The 11596-nt window shown below is 47.3% G+C and overlaps 1 protein-coding gene across 1 annotated transcript in view; it reads left to right on the top strand.

Annotated features, from left to right (window-relative positions):
- Positions 1–351: 351 nt before the first annotated feature.
- The window catches only part of MAP3K15 (mitogen-activated protein kinase kinase kinase 15), a 160210-nt gene continuing 148965 nt past the window's right edge, over positions 352–11596 (top strand). The window contains 1 exon segment of the mRNA XM_039529058.1: positions 352–500. The gene's annotated coding sequence lies outside the window, so the exon portion shown is untranslated.

Genomic DNA, 11596 nt, shown 5'->3' with positions numbered 1-11596 from the left:
CCCGGCGCCGCAGCTCCGGCCCCGCGTGGCTGACGCCGGAGCTCCGCGGCCGGGCGGCGGCCGCTCTGCGGAGAAGTTTCCCCAACTCCTGCCCCGCGCCCGGGCTGAGCGCCCCGTCCCCGGGCCAGGCGGCAGCGCCCCATGTAGCGCGGGGCCCCGGCCGGCGGGCGGGCGCCATGGAGGGCAGCGGGGCGCCGCGGCGGAGCAGCCGCATTTCCTCAGCGGGGAAGCGGAGCAGCAGCCCGGGGCCGAGGCGGGCGCCGAGGCGGCGGGGCCGGGAGCGGAGGGCAGCGCCCCGGCCCCGCGGCAGCGCTCCCTGCGGGCCGTGTACGTGCTGAACGACAGCCCGAAAGCAGGGGCCGGGGCGCGGAGCCCGGAGGCCGGGGCGCTGCAGTGCCTGGTGCGAGCCTGCGAGGCGCAGGGGGCCCAGCTCACCACCGTCAACTTCGGGGAGCTGGACTTCGGGGAGACGGCGGTGCTGGACGCCTTCTACGACGCAGGTGAGCGGGCGGGGAGCGCAGCCGGGTGGCGGGGCAGCGCTGGGCACAGGCGGGGCTACCCCCCCCCCCGATAGTAACCCCCTTATTTCCACACGCCAATACAGAGCCAGCGCCAGCGGTGCTCAGACACCTTCGATAAGAAGGGGGGGGGGAGATGATCAGTAGGTCCAGCAATGGCTACTAGCCAAGCTCCCCCGGGCTGCAAACCCCTGCTGCGGTGTCCCGAGCCTCAGTTTCCCCAGAAGCTGGGAATGGGCGCCAGGGGCTGGATTGCTGCACCATTGCCGGTTCTGTTCGTTCCCTCTGAAACATCAAGCGTTGGCCCCGTTGGAAGCCGGGCCAGACTGGGCTAGATGGACCCTTGATCTGCCCCGGTATGGCCATTCTTGTGTAAATAAATCGGATTCCTTTTGCCGCCAACCCCAGACCTGCGTGGGGCCCTAAGCAGTTTCTTAGTTTGCTTATGCCTAGTGCCTCCCCTAGTTCTAGGTTTTGTCCCCCTCTCCTCTGATGTTGGGGATTGGTGACTGGAGTGTTTGGCTCCAGGGTTTTGATTCAGACTCTGCTCTGCTTAGTCTTCATCTTGCTGGCTCCCTGGGGACTGTGTGGGCAGTAGAAGATGGTGATCCCCATGCATCCCTTGAAATAAGAAGAGGGGCAGGAACAGAGCCTGCCCCAGGGGTGTGTGTGAAAACATGACAACCCATGCCAGGCAGAGGAGCTGCTGTTGGTAGCTCTAGCACATTTTAAAAGAAGTGGGAGAGATGGAAGGATGAGGGGAGGGGCACTTGGAAGGGAGTGGGGTGAGCATGGTAATATCCTTACCTTATGTGGAGGGGAGTAAGAGTTTTCGCCCCAGAATGCCTTTGACAATGAGAACAAAAGAAACTGCCTCCACCCCCACCCCCGTGGGAGCTCTTGCATTTCCTCTATACTAGGGGTTCTCAGACCTTTTCATTGTGCAAATCTTTTAGAGAGATTGTCTTATGGACAGCTCCCTTCTGATAATCTTGCAGACCACCTTACCCACTCCCCACCTTTTGTGATTCCTAATATCCTTGTGGCAGCTATTGCTTCCATGGCAAAGTGATGTTAGCCCAACGTTTAATGTACTATAGTTGCATTTTAATGAGATTTAGTAGCTGGAAGGAGGAGGAAATCTGACTAACCAGCTCTCCGGAAAGTACAAGTGCTCCATGAACCACTATCTGGGAACATCTTCTGTTGCACTGGCACTGGATTGGAGGACTGAGGGCATTTGGTAATGGGACATAAAACCTGTCTTTAGGTCACTTAAGGGGGTTAGGCACTTGAGTTTCATTGAAATTCAGGGGATTTGGACATCTAACCCCTCTTTTAGGCTCCTTTTTTATACCCTAGCCATAGTGTTTTAAGGGATTAAATATGATGATCTGGTTTAGCCTTCATTTTCTAGGACCATCGATCCAACACTGCACAAAGAAACTGAATTTTACATTAAAAACAAAAAATTATAAAATGCTGTGTTGAAAAGCCTGTTGTCACTCTGGAAACAATCTCCCAGAAGTCCCTTCTTTCTCTCGAGGTGGCGGGGGGGGGGGAAGCCCCGGAAAACTCTTGCGGGTCCTTCCGCTCCAGAACCTGCCGCTGAAGTGTCCCGAAGACCTGCGGCGGGGGGTCCTTCCGCCCCGGAACCTGCCGCTGAAGTGCCGGGTCTTCGGCAGCAATTTGGTGGTGGTGGGCCCCCTGAATCCTCTGGGTGGCCCTGCAAGGAAGACTGGATTTTAGAGGGGCACAAGTGAATTTAAATTTTCAAGAGCTTACTTAGCAGTTGCTGAATTTGTGAATCCATAACATGATTTAAAAACAATTATTGTAGTTATTTTATTTAATAATTGCTTTAAATTTACTTTTCATTTTCTCTTGCTTTACATTACCTACTTCTGAGAGCTCCCATCCTTCTGGTTCCAATCGAATGGTGCTGATATTCCAGTTGGAAGTAGCCAGTACTACTGTTCTTTAAAAGGGCAAAGATATTACTCTTCAATGATTTATGGCATCCTAGTCCATTAATGGTCTAAATTAAGAAGGCCATCATGCCAGTGAGGTGCGAATGGGCCTGTACCTCCTCTAACCCTATTAAAAATTCTAATAACTATTGTGTTTCCTTCAATTCATATTCACCCACTCAGTTTATTTTTGGTATCTTTGTTTTCATGACAATGTACCGCAGGGAGTTGAAGAACTGCAAACTGATGCTGTATCTCCTATCTTATGATTTTTATTATAAATAAAATATGCAGTGATGTGTATAAGCCATCAAATATTCATTTTCAGAATAACAAGCAGAGAAGGCAATGGGCACAAAAAGAAGGTAGAGAATTTTCTGAAAGATGGGTGGGGAGTTTTCCTTGGGTGTGTTGGAAAGACCTCCTTCATTATGGTATAGAATAGAGCATGATCCTCTCAAATGCTGAGCCATATGAGAGAGTAACCTACAGGGCAATAGGGCCAGTTATGACGTTTGGAAAGCTTGCTCTTGATTATTTGGAATGCTCAAATCTAGTTTAAAATATATTAATTATGACATGTACAAAACATTGAGCACCTTTCTAGTTCTCCCCGGTCTATCCTTTTCTCTTCTTTTTTGCCCTTTTGAGAGTTACAGTTCAACCTTCAAACTACCACTAAAGTATTTTCTACACTATTTACTCCATATCCTCTCTTAAAGGAGGGGGATGGGGAATCTGTAATCATATCTGTTGTCTGTATGTCATTTAATTGTTATCTTATTAATAAAAGTTAGAAACCAAAAGGAATTAAGCTTCCACATAGTAACCTGAGTAAAATAAAGTATTGTTATTCAAATAGCAGCATGGATGTACATGGGACTTCAAAGACAAAATAATCATATCTGCTTTTAGTGTTCTGCATTCTAATTTATTCCATTAGGTCAGGAATAATGTATTCTCATATTGCACATAATTTGTTGGTTTCCAACTTCCTTTGTTTATGCCCTCTTTCCCATGTACTTTCACTCTTTCAGTCTTTCTGCTCTCCCTACTCAGTTCTTTGATCCTCTGCATTTCTGAGCTATCCCAAGAAGCAGATAACCTCATTCTTTAAAAATAAAAGTTAATGGCTACCTGCCTTTCACATGACTCATCAGGGGACTTAAAGAATGGGCAGCGCTGCCTCCTGAAATACCCTAGTTACTTAAATGCACCCTCTCCCAGAACTCCACCCAAAGGTGTGAAGCTTCTGCTTAAGGTTCAACTCTCTCAGGGGCATTCAGCAGCTGTGAAGCATATAACAGCCTCTGTGCAAAGTGTGTAATACATTAATGCTTGCATTGTCTCTGTCTGGTGTGCACCTGCTACAAGCCCTCTCAGCAGTGGTGGATCCACATACATATGGGCGCTCATGATACAACTTATGTTTTTCATAATACAACTTCACAATATCAACCAGAATTTGTAAATTGCACAACCACATTCCCAATTCATCAGACCTTGTTCCTGGAGAAAATGGACCTGAGGTGAGTGGGTCCCTGACTGAAGGAAAGGGGGTCTTTGCAATCCCAGTGTGGAGTCCCCTAATTTGCTTTTGGGGGCAGGAAGGACATTGGGACTGGGTTTGGCCCAATATGAAGTAGACTTTAGAATAAGCGCATATATCTGAGACCTTCTGATCCAAAGACTTGTGTGTTAAGGCTTGAACTTTCACAATTACACAGTAAAACAAGGTTCACAATATTGCAGCTGAGCTCTCACTTCACTTGGTTCTTGTATCTCACTGACTGGTGACGCCTTACCCCTTATATGCCCACAAGGGCATGGCTGACAACATTTTAGGAGGTTCGAGGAAAATGTAGTTCTCAGAAAATCTGGAAGGTTCCATGAGATCCTACAAAGTTCCAGATCATTCTAGGAGGTTAGTGAAAAATGAATACACGTATGGAATACCTGAAACTTTTACTTTCTACTTTCCTTTTTGTCATTAACAGCAAAAATAGCACCCTGAGCCTGTAGCTCCCCGAGCCCGGCATCCCAGCAGTCGCCTGGGTCACCTGCCCTTAAATCCGGCCCTGGTCATATGATATGTCTTGGTCTCCATCACACATCCATTTTAATGAGGAGATATAATTGCGCTTTATTCTAATGAGATCAGGTGGCATCAGATTTACAGCGTGCAGAATTTTCTAATAAATAAGCATATGTTTGTTTACTCAGCAGCCATTGGAGTAGGTAATCTTGCCAATTTTCATCTTTGAAAAATGACTAAAGCAAATATCTAGTTTTCATATACTAACCATGTTTATCTCCAGTGTGTAACCTGAAAGATATTTTCTGCATCTTAACTCATACATGTTCTATGTAATACCTTCTCTAATGTCAAATGCAGGAAGATAGGGACAGGATTTGGATGTGAGTGTAATTCAACAGAAGTAAGGTGTGATGCTCTGTACCTTAATCAGTAAGTGCTGAAGATGGTTGAAGCAGATAAAAAGTGTACCTTGATTTCATTATGGAGAAACACTCCAGTATACTACTACTACTACTACTATTGAATCAAATAACTCAAGAAATGACAGTAGGTGAGAAGAGATATCTCAGCACTCTGTTCTTTGCCCTGTTACCATTTCTCAGTCAAGATGAATGTTTATTTTTAAGAAGCTCTTGATCCAAGTTGTTAGAGCAAGGCTCTGGTACTGGATAGGTTTTATGGACCTCAAAAATAAAATGTATAACAGATAAGAGTCAGAAAATAACTTTAGAATTACTGTAAATATCATATGAATTTGAGCTGCATATTTTGAAAATATTTTTTGTGTATGTGCATAGCAGTATATATGGCTGTAAATCAGGATAGCTCCATTGAAGTCAACCAGCTGAGGATCTGTCCCATATTATTTATAGATTGAAGCAGCAAAATCTTTTTGTTTTTTTTAATGTGAATGTGTTCATCTGCAAAATATTAAAATCTAAAATATTTTGAAGATTTCTTTATCAGAGTCCATTTTCAAGACATACAGCATAGCAGATTTAGGGCTTGGCTACACTTACAATTTGCAGCGCTGGGAGTTACAGCGCTGGTCATGCAGCTGTGTAAGGCCAGCGCTGGAGTGTGGCCACACTGACAGCTACCAGCGCTGCAGTGTGGCCACACTTGCAGCACTTTCCAGCGCTGTATTGAGAGGTGCATTGTGGGCAGCTATCCCACAGAGCACCTCGTCCCATTTTGGCGCTGAGTATTGTGGGAAGGGGAAGGAAGTGTGCGGGTCATTCCGCTTCCTGTTTGCCAGCGCCCCGTGGTGCATCGCTTCACATCCCAGCATTCACTCTTTCCGGCAGCGTTTGGCGCCATTGTGAGTGTCTTTCTGTTACTCTCTGTGTGAATCGCGATTTCTGTGGCAAATGGAGCCCGATCTGCTGAGGACTCTGCTGATGAATGTCACCAGCACAACACGTTTGGCAGTCGAGCTATTCCTTCAGCTCCAAAGTGACAGTGAGGAGTCCGACGATGATATCAATATGGATTTGCCTGCCGCGTGACACTACAGTGCTTGTGGCATTCACGGAAATGCTCAGCACCGTTGAACGCCGCTTTTGGGCTCGGGAAACAAGCACTGAGTGGTGGGATCACATCGTCATGGAAGTGGCTGCAGAACTTTCGTATGAGAAAAGCCACTTTCATGGGACTGTGTGCTGAGCTCGCCCCCACTCTGCGGCGCAAGGACACAAGATTGAGAGCTGCCCTGACGGTGGAAAAGCGGGTGGCTATTGCAATCTGGAAGATGGCAAATCCAGACAGCTACCGGTCGGTCGGGAACCAGTTTGGTGTGGGAAAGTCGACCGTGGGAATCGTTTTGATGCAAGTTTGCAAGGCAATTAATCGCATCCTGCTAAGAAAGACCGTGACTCTGGGGAGCGTGCAGGACATTGTGGATGGCTTTGCACAAATGGGTTCCCCTAACTGTGGAGGGGCGATAGATGGGACGCATATTCCTATTCTGCCCCCCCCCCCACCTGGCATCAGAGTACGTTAATCGTAAGGGGTATTTCTCTATGGTTCTCCAGGCGCTTGTGGATCACCGCGGGCGTTTCATTGACATTTACACAGGCTGGCCTGGAAAGGTGCATGATGCACGCATCTTTCGGAACAGTGGCCTGTTCAGGAAGATGCAGGCAGGGACTTTTTTCCAGACAGGAAGATCACAGTAGGGGATGTCGAAATGCCCACTGTGATCCTTGGAGACCCCGCGTACCCGTTACTGCCTTGGCTCATGACACCCTATACAGGGAAGCTTGACAGGAGCAAGGACCGGTTCAACTACAGGCTGAGCCGGTGCAGAATGACTGTGGAGTGTGCTTTTGGGCGTTTAAAAGCTCGCTGGAGATGTTTGTATGGGAAGCTAGACTTGGGGAAAGCAGCATCCCCGGTTATAAGCGCTTGCTGTACCCTCCATAATATTTGTGAAGGGAAGGGTGAAACATTCAGTGAGGCATGGACCACCGAGGTTCAAGTCCTGGAGGCTGAATATGCACAGCCAGAGAGCAGGGCTAATAGAGAGGCCCAGCACAGGGCTACAAGGATTAGGGATGCCTTGAGGGAAGAATTTGAGGCTGAAAGCCAACAGTAATGTTTGCTGCCTTGCATGGGAGTGAATTGCACTGCTTACACTGTTATTCTATTATCCATAATAATAATATGATTTGCAGTGCCTCTTTCTTTACTGGGCTAAGGTATCTTTCACTATCTGCTATAATAAAGACTGTTTTCAAAGCCAAGAATTGTTTTATTGAAAAGAAAAAAACTTCCTTGACAGACAGACAGACACACAACATTTCATGAACACAAGAGGGCAGGGGTGTGGGTTGGTGAATTGTACAGTCACAAGTTTGCATATGCCCTGTCTGGATTGTTGTTTAATGAATCCTGCACTTCAGGGTTCATATACTGCATGGTGATGGGGGTTGAATGCAGAGGGTAAGGGTGGTGGTAGGTATCAGGGCTGGTTGGGGAACGTACAGGTGTTGGAGGCAGCTGGTGGTGGTAAGAACCTGGATGCTGGGGAAAGGTGGTTTGAGCTGACATTGGGGCACAAGGCACAAAGGACGGGGCGGGTGGGGGAGTAGCACGGTAGTGCTCTGCTTGCATGGAAACGAGTGACTCTATAGACTCCGCTTGGCGCTCCAGGATGCTTAGCAGCCGCTCCGTGCTTTTCCTCTTGGCCACTGCATTTCTCTTGTGGTCCTGCTTTCTTTCTCTCGCCACTCCTTCAATTCTTTTCTCTCGGTAGCAGAGTGATGAAGAACAGTTTTCAGCATGTCCTCTTTGCTCTTTCGGGGATTTTTTCTCAAATTTTGAAGCCTCTGTGATGTTGAACATCTGGGCAGTCCAGTAGTCAAGGTCACTGTAGAAACAGAAATGACAACATTTAACACGGGCAGCATTGTATCCACTATCTCCAGACATGAATTGTTACACTGAGGGAGTTCTCACTTGCAAGTTCTCACTTGCATTCTTTATCCCAGAAGGAAAACACAACAGAAGCCACGAAATGGTGAGTGAGGAGTGTTTACTTATATAGGGAGAAGAGGGGCTTGAGTGATAGAGGAGCTGGTTGCTTGGGTAATCTGGAGTGCTAGAGGGGTTGAGTGAAGATGCAGATGCAGGGGTGATCTTATCTCCTATCTCTTCACTAAAGAGTCTCCCAACATTTTCACAGGACTTAATCCTGGAAGATGTTTCCTACTGCAGTCACTAGGGAACAGCGGGGGGCTCTTTTAGAGCAATGTGGATTCCGCCCGGGACCCTATGCGGCGTGCCTGTGTTCAGAAATGGTCCCCCCCCCCACTGGCAGAAGAGTGGCGCGGACGCGTCACCATCACTGGGACAAGGGACACAGTGGCTCTGCCTATAAACCTGCGCAGGCATATTGCCCACGCTCTGGATGAAGCTTTTGCTGAGATAACTGAAGCAGATTACCGCGACGTGATAGACCACATCAACGGGCTATTCCACATCTAGACGCTGGCATGCATGCATCCATAACCCCCCTTCCTCTCCAGAAACATTTCACCCAGAAAATAAAAGCCGCTTACCGGTAAACCGCTCCTCTGCTTGTCCTTCTGCAACTGCTGGCTGCTGCGATTGGGTACTTTCCTCCTGGCTTGAGAAGAGCTCCTGGCTGCATGCCTCCAGGGAATCTGCGGTTTCTTCTCTCATCCCAGGAGCTTCACTCGCGGTTTCCTCTCTCTCCCCCCCCCTCCCCCGCCGCCTCCTCCGCCTCCTCCTCCTGTCCCCCAGCCTGCTCAGAAGTGTCCATCGTTATCCTGGGATTGGCAGTGGGGTCACCCCCAAGTATATCATCCATCTCCCTGTAAAAACGGCAGGTCGTGGGAGCAGCTCCGGATCGTCGATTGCCCTCTCGGGCTTTGTAATAGGCACTCCGCAGCTCTTTAACTTTCACCCTGCATTGTAGTGCGTCCCGATCATGGCTCCGATCCAGCATGGCCCTTGATATCTGCTCAAAGATATCGTAATTCCTACGGCCGGAGCGCAGCTGTGCCTGAACAGATGCCTCACCCCAAACACTGATGAGGTCCTGCAATTCACCAGTGCTCCATGCTGGGGCTCGTTTGCCGCGTGGAGGCATGGTTACCTGTAACCTGTAACTGATTAACTGATTGCACTCCACACCTGGCTGCAGCAAACAGGAAGGAGATTTTTAAATTTCCCGGGGCATTTAAAGGGCGGGTCACCTGAGGCAAGAGCAGTAGAGTGCAAACTGATGTGCAGAGTGGCTGAACAGGAATTCTGGGATAGCTCCTTATTCCCTGGAGGACAGGTAAAGCGCTGGTGAGTGTCCACACCTGCTGAGCAGCGCTGGATCACCAGCGCTGCACTCCTTATACCCCTGCCGGGATGGGTTTTCAGCCAGCGCTGCAACCAGGGAGTTGCAGCGCTGGTTGTGCCCTGCAAGTGTGGACGGGGTGTTGTTGCAGCGCTGGAAAGCCTCCACCAGCGCTGCAACTTGTAAGTGTAGCCAAGCCCTTAGATTAAATCTCAGGAAAAACTTCCTAACTGTAAGAACAGTCGGACAATGGAGCAGACTGCCTAGAAAGGTTGTGGAAGCTTCTTCACTGGAGATTTTCAAAAGGATATTGGATAGCCATGTGCCTTGGCTGCTTAGACCCAAGAAATCCTGCATCTTGGCAGGGGGTTAGATTAGATCACCCTTGTCATGCCTTCTAACTTTATGATTCTGTGTATGTGACTAAGGGTTGGTAAATGTTTCTGAATGTGCATTCGATGACACAAGTGTGGCTGCTGAGTTAAGCCTAAAGAGGATTAGAAAGTGTTACTGGGATACCGAAGAATACTTCTAACAATAATCTATTTTAGAGGAAAGTCCTGATTCTATCCTTAGATCGTTGCCATGAAAGCCTGAAAAATGGAGTATATCCCCGTTATAAGGGCTGTCAGCAACCTCTGTTCAGCCTGGTGCATGTGGGCAAAAAGGAGATCAATTCGTATCCCAGAGGGACTGCTGAGCAGCCTCATGCTGCCCCACTGTTGCCAGTGAAGTGAAAACCTAGCAGGTCCACCCAGGGATCTGGGGTGGAGCAGAATATGACATGAATGAAAATATTGCTAATACTGTATGCAGTGGTGGTGTAGCCACGTCAGTCCCAGGATATCAGATAGACAAGGTGGAGGAGGTAATATCTTTTATTGGACCAATTTCTGATGGTGAGAGAGACAAGTTTTTGGGCTGCATAGAGCTCTTCTTCAGCTATGTGTAGCTCAAAAGCTTGTCTTTCTCACCAACAGAATAAAATAAAAGATAAATAAAATATATTACCTCACCCACCTTGTCTCTGTATCACTACTATTGTTGAGACTGAATGGGTGATTATATGAGTAAATGTTCCCTACCCACGCTTCTCACTGTTGCTGTTTGGATGAAAAAGTTGGATCATACACTGGAGAAAAATAAGTCATGGTAAGCACTTTGGCTACATCCACTCATAAATATCTCCAGTAAAAAGTGTCATATCCTAGGCCCAGATGCTTAGAGGCATGGTCTACCCAGGAATGAGTAGAATGTATGTTAACAGTCTCAAGGCTTTGACTGCTTAGATGCAGAGAAATATTTGTTCTTTGGGGATCTCAGATTAGCATTTTAAAGGGACAATCAACTGAAATCATGTTCCTGCCTGAAAATTTTGTGACCTGTTATAAGTGCAAGTAACATGTCTATAGCTGAAAGAGATTAGAGGAAAAATTGTTTATTTTTTAAAAATGGTTTGTTTACTTTGTACAATTGATGGAATTAATGATTTTATTTTTTCCCCTTTCCCATTTATAAACCAAAGGAACAGGAGAACAGATATATGTATGTGCTTAAGACCTAAAGCAGGGGTCAGCAACCTGCGGCACGTGTGCCAAAGGCAGCAGGCAAGCTGATTTTTAGTGGCATTCTGTTCCAGCCACCAGTCCAGTGCCAGCCGGGGTCCTGGCCACCGGCCCTGCTAAGCCCGCTGCCAGCCTGGGATACCAGCCGCCGGCCCCGCTCCGCTTGCTGCACTGTTATTTACTTTACATGCAACAATAGTTTAGTTATATAATATAGACTTATAGAGAGAGACCTTCTAGAAATGTTAAAATGTGTTACTGGCACGTGAAACCTTAAATTACAGTGAATAAATGAAGACTCGGCACAGCACTTCTGAAAGGTTGCCGACCCCTGACCTAGAGTGTCAAACTCATGCTTTGCAGAAGGCAAAATCCCAAAGATCTCCATTCATGACTTTTTTTTTTCTCGTTCTGGCCATCTGTTATTAAGGATTTGTCTAAGATAGCAGTTTATAAAAACTTGGAGTGTAGATAGTAAGGTCTTGATAAGTCTTCAAGTTTCAGTGCCATATAGTAAGAGAGATTTTACGATGATGTTCAATATTTGAAGTTTAGTTTTGGAGGGCAAAGTTTCTGTTTCTCTAGATTGGCTTTCGGGTTGCCAGCATGTCTGGCTTTTGCTTTTCTGGCTGTAATGTCTTAGTCAGTTCCATGTGTTTTTCTTATGATGCTGCCAAAATTTGTGAACTGTC

This window comes from Mauremys reevesii, linkage group 1 (genome assembly GCF_016161935.1).
Source record: "Mauremys reevesii isolate NIE-2019 linkage group 1, ASM1616193v1, whole genome shotgun sequence".
NCBI classification, from domain to species: domain Eukaryota; kingdom Metazoa; phylum Chordata; order Testudines; family Geoemydidae; genus Mauremys; species Mauremys reevesii.
Note: the sequence above shows the minus strand (reverse complement) of the source record. Positions and strands in the feature narration are given on the sequence as shown.